The 9,872-nt window shown below is 39.7% G+C and overlaps 1 non-coding gene across 1 annotated transcript; it reads left to right on the forward strand.

Moving 5' to 3' along the window:
- Nucleotides 1-4,968: 4,968 nt before the first annotated feature.
- On the forward strand, nucleotides 4,969-5,075 carry LOC112534544. Its single transcript, XR_003078839.2, has one exon. It is a non-coding gene; the product is annotated as a small nucleolar RNA R71 (small nucleolar RNA).
- Nucleotides 5,076-9,872: the final 4,797 nt, after the last annotated feature.

Below are 9,872 nucleotides of genomic sequence, written 5' to 3' on the forward strand. Positions count from 1 at the left end.
CATTCTCAAAATACACAAGAATTCAATTACAACAATAAGCAAAGGTAGAGAAAACCCGATTAGACCCTTGGATGAGAGTAAACAGCCCCAAATCCTTTTGCTCCAATTGAATCGATTCTTGTTCCTCTTGCTCGATTTGAAAATCAATCAACAAACCTCGCCCAATCTTCGATCCTTCAAGGATATCTGATTGAAACCTTGATCCAAGTCTCCTTTTCCCTTGGTTTCAGCTCAGAAAACCCTTAGGGAGACAAAAATTAGGGTTTGGGACATTCTAACCCTAGCCTCCTCCTTCTTTTCCTCTCTTCGTTCTTTTAATTAATACCCCATGTCGCCTCCAACACGGCCGTATCCCTGGCCGTGTTAAGGACAAGGGCTGGTGTTCCTGACCGTGTTACTCTCTGTGGCCGTGCTCCATAAGATCTAGTTCTTCTTTGATGTCCAACACGGACGTGTTTGTTCCTGTGTTGGTAACACGGCATGTGTTTGTGACCGTGTTTAGAACACGGCCAGTGTTGAGACCAACACGGCCATGTTCAGCTTCCTCATGCTAGTACTTAGCTCGTTTCGGCAGCTTTGACGTCCAATTATGCTCCAATTCTTCCTTTTTCATCATTTGACCTCTTTTGGACCTAATGCACACAAACATACGTATAGGGTGAGTGATGAGACCAATTCATATCAAAATGTCCATAAAATCAATCTTAAAAACCCCATTTAGATGTGTGTATTTTACGCACATCAAGGAACAAGGAAGATGGAGATTCTAATGGTGCAGATGTTGAATCGGAATATTTGGGCTTGCCTCAATTTATGTTATTCCCTCTTTCCTCTAAAAGGTCCCCCCCCCCCCGATCTCTCGGAGAATGATATCAATGCACGATCAACTAATTTTCTTCCTTTGCAATCATCAAAGCATTAGATCAATGCCTATAATTGCCGCTTCTACACGCTTTCACTCAATACTCATGTTTATCTTATCCAAATAAAACCAAACTATCATACTAGACAAAGACTAGAAAGAGAGAGACAAAAGAAACAAACAAAATGAGAATATAGATAGGATTTCATATCCAATAAGGAAAGAAATCATAAGTTCTTTGTTTTCTTCCATATGGCTAAGTGTAAGGATCAAATCGAATTGATTTAAAAACAATGGTAGACAAAGAACACAAGAGAAAGGAAGGACGTGAGGGATAAGTCTATGCTCTCTGGCGTGACTGTTGACAAGTCCACAAAGTTCTTGAAAGAACCTATAACTTAATTTCCTACAAGGTAGAAAACTGAAATAATATGCTTATTAGCCTCAAGTATTCGGTTGCATGAGGTTCTTATAGTCCAAAAGTCCTTATTCCATAAGAAGAAGAAACTAGAACCTAAATATGAATGAATAAATAATGAAAGATGAATAAACTAAAGACAAATCAAGAACTAGAGAGGAGTTGACTAGTCAACAACTCCTGTAGTCCTATGAGCCAGCTTGATGAAAATAAGAAGAAATTTGTATGGGCCTACCTAAATAACTCTCTAACCAAAATTACTTCATTTTATGCATCCCAAACATCATAACGCTCGAATTCCCGCTTGTATTACACTTGGATTGATAAAAAATATCATGACTTCTCCCTTAGGAAATCAAGTTATAGGCTCTTTCTCTCACATTCCCGATAGTATTATGCATGGATTTATCGAAAACAACATGATTTCTCCCTTACGCGCGCGTGGATTTACGTCTTGTCCTACTTGATCATTAAGCTAAGCCCTAATGCCACCAGTCAAGCTTGTCAATTGTGTTCTCATGATTCATTATACCAAACCACATCAAGAGTCCTCATGCCTAGATGAACAAGGAAGGATGGAGATTCCAATGATGCAAATCATGAAATGGAATATTTGGGCATGCCTCCATTCTTGTCATTCCTTCTTTCCTCTAAAAGGTTCGTCCATGATCATTTGGAGAATGATATCAATACACATCAACTAATTTTCTTTCTTCACATTTGTCGAATCATTAGATTGGTGCTTATGACTGCCGCTTGCACACGCTTTCACTCAACACTCTTGTTTATGCTACCCAAATAAAACCAAGCCATCATATTAAAGAAAGATTAGAAAGAGAGACACAAAAGAAACAAACAAAATGAGAATATAAGTAGGATTTAAGATCTAATAAGTAAAGAAATCATAAGTTCTTTTGTCTCTTCCATATGGCTAAGCGTGAGGATCAAACCGAATTGATTTTAACACATGGGTAGATATGGAACACATAAGAAAGGAACGATGTGAGCGATAAGTTGATGCTCATTGGCACGAGTGTTGATAAGTCCACAAAGTTCTTGAAAGAATATATAACTTGATTTCCCATAAATTAGAAAACTGGAATAATATGTTTATTAGCCTCAAATGTTCGGTTGCATGCAGTTGTTATAGTGCGGAAGCCCTCATTTCATAAGAAGAAATAACTAAAAGCTAAATGTGAATAAATAAATAAAGGAAGATGAATAAACTAAAGTCAAATGAAGAACTAGAGAGGAGTTGATTGGGCAACAACTCTCGTAGTCCCAAATTTTATGAGCCAGCTTAACAAAAATAAGGGTAAATTTGTGTGGGCCTACCTGAAGATACTCCGATCCAAATTACTTTATTATATACATTTCAAATATAAAATCGCTTGAATTCCAGCTTGTATTATTCTTAGAATAATTCAAAACAACATGATTTATCCTTTACACGTGTGGGTTTACATCTCGTCCTGCTTAATCATCAAGCAAAGGCTCAATGCCACAGGTCAAACTTATCAATTGTGTTCCCATGATTCCTTACGCCAAACCTTACGTCACCAGGAGTCCTCGTGCCTAGAGGAACAAGGAAGGATGGAGATCTCAATGGTGCAAATCCTGAATCTTGACTATTTGGGCATTGCCTCGATTGATATTGTTCCGTCTTTCCTCTAAAAGACTCCTCCGTAATTATTCAGAGAATGATCAACTAATTTTCTTTCTTCGTATTCTTATAAGCATTGGATCGGTGCCTATGATTGCCTCTTCCACGCGCTTTCACTCGACACTCGTGTTTATGCTCCCAAAATAAAATCAAACCATCATATTAGATAGAGATTAAAAGAGTGACACAAAAGAAACAAATAAAATGAGAATATAGGTAAAATTTCATATCAGATAAAGAAAGAAATCATAAGTTCTTTGTTCTCTTCCATACAGCTAAGCGTAAGGATCAAATCAAATTGATTTAAACACAAGAGAAAGGAAGGATGTGAGGGATAAGTCTATGCTCGCATCCTTCCTTTCTATGCTCACCTAGACTTATTGCTCACGTCCTTCCTTTTTTTGTATTCTTTGTCTATCATTGTGTTTAAATCAATTTGATTTGATCATGCTAAAATATTTAGTTACAATTCCATTTTTTTTACTTAAACTTATGCTTAGCCATGGAAAAGAATAAAGATGATATGGAACCTCCATGAATAAGCATGAGAAATCTTTTTGAATTGCGGACCCCTAACACATTGACATGAACACCACAAGAGCCAATTCAGTTCAACCCTTAAGAAAGGTTAGAAACAGATTACTCTGAAAGATGATCAAGAATTAGAATCTAAGCAAAACTAAGTCCCTTAATTGAATGCACATCCTAGTGGATTTTGCCTCCCCCAAACCTAGCTTATTGAACAAACTAGTAGGCATGACATTTATGCTAGCCCCCAAATCAGCTAATGCATCATCAACACACAAATTACCTAAAGTGCAAGGAAGAGTGAAATTCCCTAGATCGTGATGTTTCTCTAGCAACTTGCTTTGAAACACCGCTGAGCACTCCTCGTTAAGCTGAACATAGGCTACTTCCTCCAACTTCCTTTTTTTGCTAAGTATGTCCTTTAAGAACTTGGCATACTTCAGCATCTGCTCCAATGCATCAATAAAAGGTAAGTTAATATGCAGTTGTCTAAAAATATCTAAAAACTTATTGAACTGCTCTTTCGCCTCTGCTTGTTTGACTTTAGCAGGATAGGAATCTTAGGTTGATATTCCCTGACTGGAATTGATTTCACCTTTTGTCCCTCAAGTTCCCAAACCTTACTGCTCGACTCAACCTGCACATCAATAATGGAGTCGTCAAAAACAGGCTTAGAAGGAGCTGAAACTAACTTACCTAAACGCAAAGTGACGGCGTTCACGTGCTCCCTCGGGTTAGACTCGGTGGTGCTAGGGAGCGCTCCTTGCTGGCTCTCAGATAACATCTTAGAGATTTGGCCAATCTAGGTCTCCAAGTTCTGAATCGAGGCCTGCTGGTTCCTAAGTGCACTATCAGTTTGCTAGAACCTCATCTCCGTAGACGTTACAAACTTCATCATAAGCTCCTCTAAATTTGACTTCTTTTCCAGTGGAGGAGGAGCTTGTGCGGGCCAGTGGCATTCGCTGTTGATGAAGTCTCTGGCTGGTGGACCACAGGCCTATTATTCCTCCAACTGAAGTTGGGATGATTGCGCTACCCAGGGTTATATGTGTTACTGTAAGGATCATTCTGCTGCCTTGGGGCATTCCCCATGTAGTCAGCCTGCTCAACATCAACAAACACAGCAGAAACAGATGGAAAAGTAGAGGAAGTTGAAGCAAACATACCTCCTGCAATATAGTTCGCACTGTAGTATGGGCCACCACAAAACTCGCAGCCAATGTTCGCTGCATGAACCGGCATCTAGAGTTGGTCAATCTTCTTGAAGCTCCACAGTACCAAAACTGTGTAGAATCTATTTGGTTAACCACTCCTTGTCTTCCTGGTCGGCTCCTAAAGGATTGCCACTGATAATTGTTCATGGCCATTTCCTCTATCAAATTCTGAGCCTGCTCGGGTGTCTTACTGTTTAGCGCCCCACCTGCTGTAGCATCCACCATTTGCCTCGTCGTAAGGTTCAACCCGCTGTAGAAGGTTTGAACCTGCATCCACACTGGTAATCCGTGATGTGGGCAGCATCTCAAAAGATCCTTAAATCTCTCCCATGCATTGTACATGCTTTCATCATCAAACTGCACAAAAGAAGATATGTCATTTCTAAGTTTAGCAGTTTTAGCGGGAGGAAAATACTTATATAAAAATTTTTCGGCCAACGCCTTCCAGGTAGTAATTGTTTACTGTGGAAGAGATTGCAACCATCTCTTGGCTCTGTCCCTTAAGGAACATGGAAACAATCTCGGCCGAATGGCGTCATCGGTTGTTCCACTTATCTTGAATGTGTCAGAAATCTCCAAAAAGTTAGAGATATGAGCATTGGGATCCTCACTGGGCAATCTTCCAAACTGCATGCTCTGCTGGATTATCTGGATGACATTGGCTTTTATTTCAAAGTTATTGGCCACTACAATAGGTCTGACTATACTAGTTTTTGTCCCATCCAAAGATGGTCGAGCAAAGTCGTACATCGTCCTCTAATCGACATCGGCCTGAGGATTGAGGTTCTCCATGGCGTCAGCTCCTTGAACCTAGCTGCTCGATCCTCCTCCTCAATGCCTGTAAACGTCGTCTCAAAACATCTTAGAAAACCTGAAGCAAGAAAGTTAACTTATTATGGGACTCACAATGGTGCTCTTTGTTTTTGCGTCTCTTCGCTTTTATTTCATAAACACGGATATTATTTAACTCATTCAGTTGCATATTAATATAAACAATGGATTTCATGTATCAGGATGTGGGTGTTGGGCAGTGCCACGTTGGTACAACTTCTAATTAATTATCATGCTACATACCTTATCTTTAACCTAAACATCTAAGTATAAAAGATATTGTCTCTTTGTACCTCTTCCTCTTTTGCCTGTAAACTCAATGTTCACCTTGCCATTAATATATCACCATGTTCGTCATACTCTTGGTCCTTTACCATCTTCTAGGGGCGAATCTCTTCTTATTCTTCTGGACTCCACTTCCCTATTGTCTCTCATAACCATGGCTCTTTTGTTTGGACATTGAGAAGCTATATGGCCCATTCCCAAACATCTAAAACATTTAATATCTCTAATTTTGGATGTCCGGGAGTAGATTTACCTTGGAATTTGTTGCCACCCTCCAGCATAGGATCCTTGAAAGACTCAAATTTAGGCTTAGAAGCCTTATCATCCTTCTTCCAATTCGACTTCCATGAGAAAATTGAAATTTGAATTAATTTTAGCACTCTTGCTCTTCAATTGTCTCTCAATCTTCATGGCCATGTGCAACACATATATCATCTCTATAATTATTTGAAGCTTCGATCTATATTAGGCATATGTCTCAATTCAATCCATAAAGAACCTTACTTACCATTTTATTGCTTGATCCTTCCATGAATCATTTAATCGATCAAATATAACATAATATTCTTCAACACTCTTAGATCCTTGCACTAGACTTTGCAATCTATTGTGCAACTCTCTATGATAATGTTGAGAAATAAAATGTTTTCTCATTACAGCTTTCATCTTCTCCCATATGGAAATAGGACGCTCTCGATTTCTCCTCCTACTTATCGCAAGTTGAACCAACCAAATAATAGCATAATCAGTAAATTCAACAGCAGTAAGTTTTACCTTTTTCTCTTCCAAGTAGTAGTGGCGATCGAACACAAGCTCCACTTTCTTTTCCCACTCATGGTAAGCCTCGGGATCACTCTTTCCTTGAAAAGTTAGGATTTTCATATTAATGTTTCCCAAGTTCCCATATACTCTCCTTGCTCCTCTTTCATCATTGTCAAATTTGCCCAAGTTTGCATTAGACCCACGTTCCACCTCTTCAAAGTCATCATCATCATATTCTTCATGGTCCATGTCATAGGTGTACCTTAGCCTCCCATTATGTTGGTTGAGACGCCTAGACTGCCCCCTTTGGGAAATTGACTTCACTCTCTCCAACCTTTCATCCATGCTCTCAAACCTTAGATTGAGTCATTCCAAGGTCCCTTGTATAACCTTCATGTACAAGTTTAGGTCCACATCGTTTGGCTCCTCCTCCATAATCCCTTTATCTCTACTTTGAGACATTATGTAAATCTGCAAAACAAAGAAATTTGTTATTCCTCACTCCCTTAGGTCTCTACCTTAGCTCTATCTACCTCCATTCCTGCATGTGAAATTTTATGCCCTACCATCATACCTTTTCTCACTATAAAATGACACTTTTTCCAATTTAGCATAAGATTAGGTTGTACACAGCATGCAAGCATACGCTTTAAGTTAAGCAAACAGTGGGAAAAGAGTTACCAAATACCGAGAAGTCATCCATGAACACCTCCATAGACTCTTCAATCATATCATGGAAGATTGCCACCATGCACCTCTGGAAAGTAGCAGGTGCATTGAATAAACTGAATGACATCCTCCTGTATGCGAACGTACCATAGGGGCAAGTGAAAGTAGTTTTCTCTTGGTGCTCAGGTGCAATGAGAATCTAAAAATAACCTGAAAAACTATCAAGAAAGCAATAAAACATATACCCTGATAAGCGCTCTAACATCTGGTCAATAAAAGGAAGGAAAAAATGGTCCTTCTGAGTTGCATCATTGACCCTCCTGTAATCAATGCAAACTCGGAAACTAATTACCGTCCTAGTTGGTATCAGCTCATCCTTCTCATTCTTGACCACCATCATGCCTCCATTCCTAGGCACAACCTGCAAAGGACGAGCCCAAGAGCTGTCAGAAATAGGGTAACTCAAACCTGCATCCAAAAGTTTAATTACCTCCTTTTTGACTACTTCCTTCATATTCGGGTTCAAATGTCGATGTGGCTATACTACTGGCCTGTAATTATCCTTTATCAGGATCTTATGCAAACAATAGCTTGGGTTGATTCAAGGAATGTCTGCAATCTTATATGCAAAGGCCTCGAGATAATTCCTGAGGCAAGCTAAAGTCTTCTCCCTCCCCTTAGGAGTCAAATCAGTTGCAATGGTCACTGACAGCTTGTCCGCCTCATCCAGATTGGCATAAGTCAAGTGCTTAGGCAACTCCTTCAACTCCAGGGTTGGTGGCTCCTCAAGTGAAGGTCTCAATTTCTGCACCCCTGACCTATCAATATCAACAAAATGGTCAGTAGACCTGCTGGGCTCACTACCAGCAAACAAGCAAGTTGCTCCAACATATCCTCGTTGGACAACTCCTCCTCATCATCAGCCTGTAATGCTACTTGTGAAGGATCATTAAAAAATATCTCCTGCAATTGAGACTCCAGAATATCATCCAAGACATCCACAAAATACACAGTAACATCATGGTCAAATGAATGTCTCATAGAAGTACTAAGGTCAAAGGTAATGGTCTCATCACCTGCTCTAAGCTATAACTTCCCATTACACACCTCTATAATAGCCCTAGATGTTGTAAGGAAAGATCTACTTAGAATTAAAGGCAAGCTACTCTCATCCTCCATATCCATAACAACAAAGTCAATAAGAAATATAAACATTGTATTTGCACTTATACAAGTTCATCCTAGAGGTAGTTTCAAAAGTTAAACTAGGATTAACACAATTTTATCTGCTAACTATATGCTTATCCTAGTAGGTTTAGTTTCACTCAAAGTTAATTTCTCGAACAAACTGTTAGGCATTAGATTGATGCTAGCACCTAAATCAGCTAAAGCATCATTAATAGGCAAATCACCAATAATACAGGGTATAGTGAAACTCCCTAAATCATGCCTTTTCACTGGCAGCTTGTTTTGAAGAATGGCTGAGCACTCATTTAATATCACAAGTCCCAAGTCCTCCAGCATCCTATTGTTGCTTAGAATCTCCTTCAAGAACCTTGCATACCTAGGAATCTACGGTATATCCTCAACAAAAATATAGGTTAATCCTCAGTTGCTTAAATAAATCCAAGAACTTACCAAACAGCTGATCAACCTTCTCCTACTTCAACCTGGCAGGATATGGAAATTGGAGGTTGGTATTCCCTGACTGGACTCTTCTTCTTGTCCTTAGTTTGCATAGGCTCTATCACCTCAAGCTCTGGCTCCTTCCTTACGGGCTCATCCTGCACAATAACATCATTATCAGCCATAGGTAAAGAACTAGATAACTGCTTACTTGATCTCAAGATGATAGCCTTGACATGCTCCCTTGAGTTTGATTCTATGGTACTAGCAAGCGTCCCTAGTTGTCTCTCAGCTAGCATCTTAGAAATTTGGCCTATTTGATTCTCCAAATTTTGTATGGAGGTCTGCTGATTTTTAAGAGTTGTGTCCGTCTACTAAAATCCGTTCTCTGAAGTGGACATGAACTTCATCATCAACTCCTCTAAATTGGGCTTATTCTCCTAGTTTTAAAGGAGTTGAGAGAGAACAGTCTACTGTTGAGGCTACTGCTGGTGCAACCTCTGAAATCCTGGTGCACCTTGGGTATTGTTATTTCGCTACTCAAAGTTAGGATGGTTTCTCCACCCTAGGTTGTATGTGTTGTTATAGGGGTTGTTATGCTACCTGGGGATATTTCCCATAAAATCAACTTGTTCATGGTCAGTAGAAGAAGATAAAGGAGAAGCAAACATACCTCCCGCATTACATTTTGCACTGTAGTGCGGGCCACCATAAAACTAGCAGCCAAGCTGCGCTGCTTGGACTGGCATCTAGAGCTAGTCAATCTTCTTAGCCAAAAGCTCCACCTGTGCTGCTAATGTTGATGTAGAATCTACCTGGTTCACCACTACGTGTCGTCCTGGCCTACTCCTAGAAGACTGCCACTGATATGTGTTCATGGTCATCTTCTTAATTAAGTTCGGGGCTTGCTCTGGCGTCTTACTATTGATGGCCCCACCTGCAGCTGCATCCACCATTTTTCTCATGGCTGAGTTCAAGCCACTATAAAAAGTTTACAGCTGCATCCATACTGGC

The sequence above is a fragment of the Ricinus communis genome, chromosome 3 (assembly GCF_019578655.1).
Source record: "Ricinus communis isolate WT05 ecotype wild-type chromosome 3, ASM1957865v1, whole genome shotgun sequence".
Taxonomy (NCBI): Eukaryota; Viridiplantae; Streptophyta; class Magnoliopsida; order Malpighiales; family Euphorbiaceae; genus Ricinus; species Ricinus communis.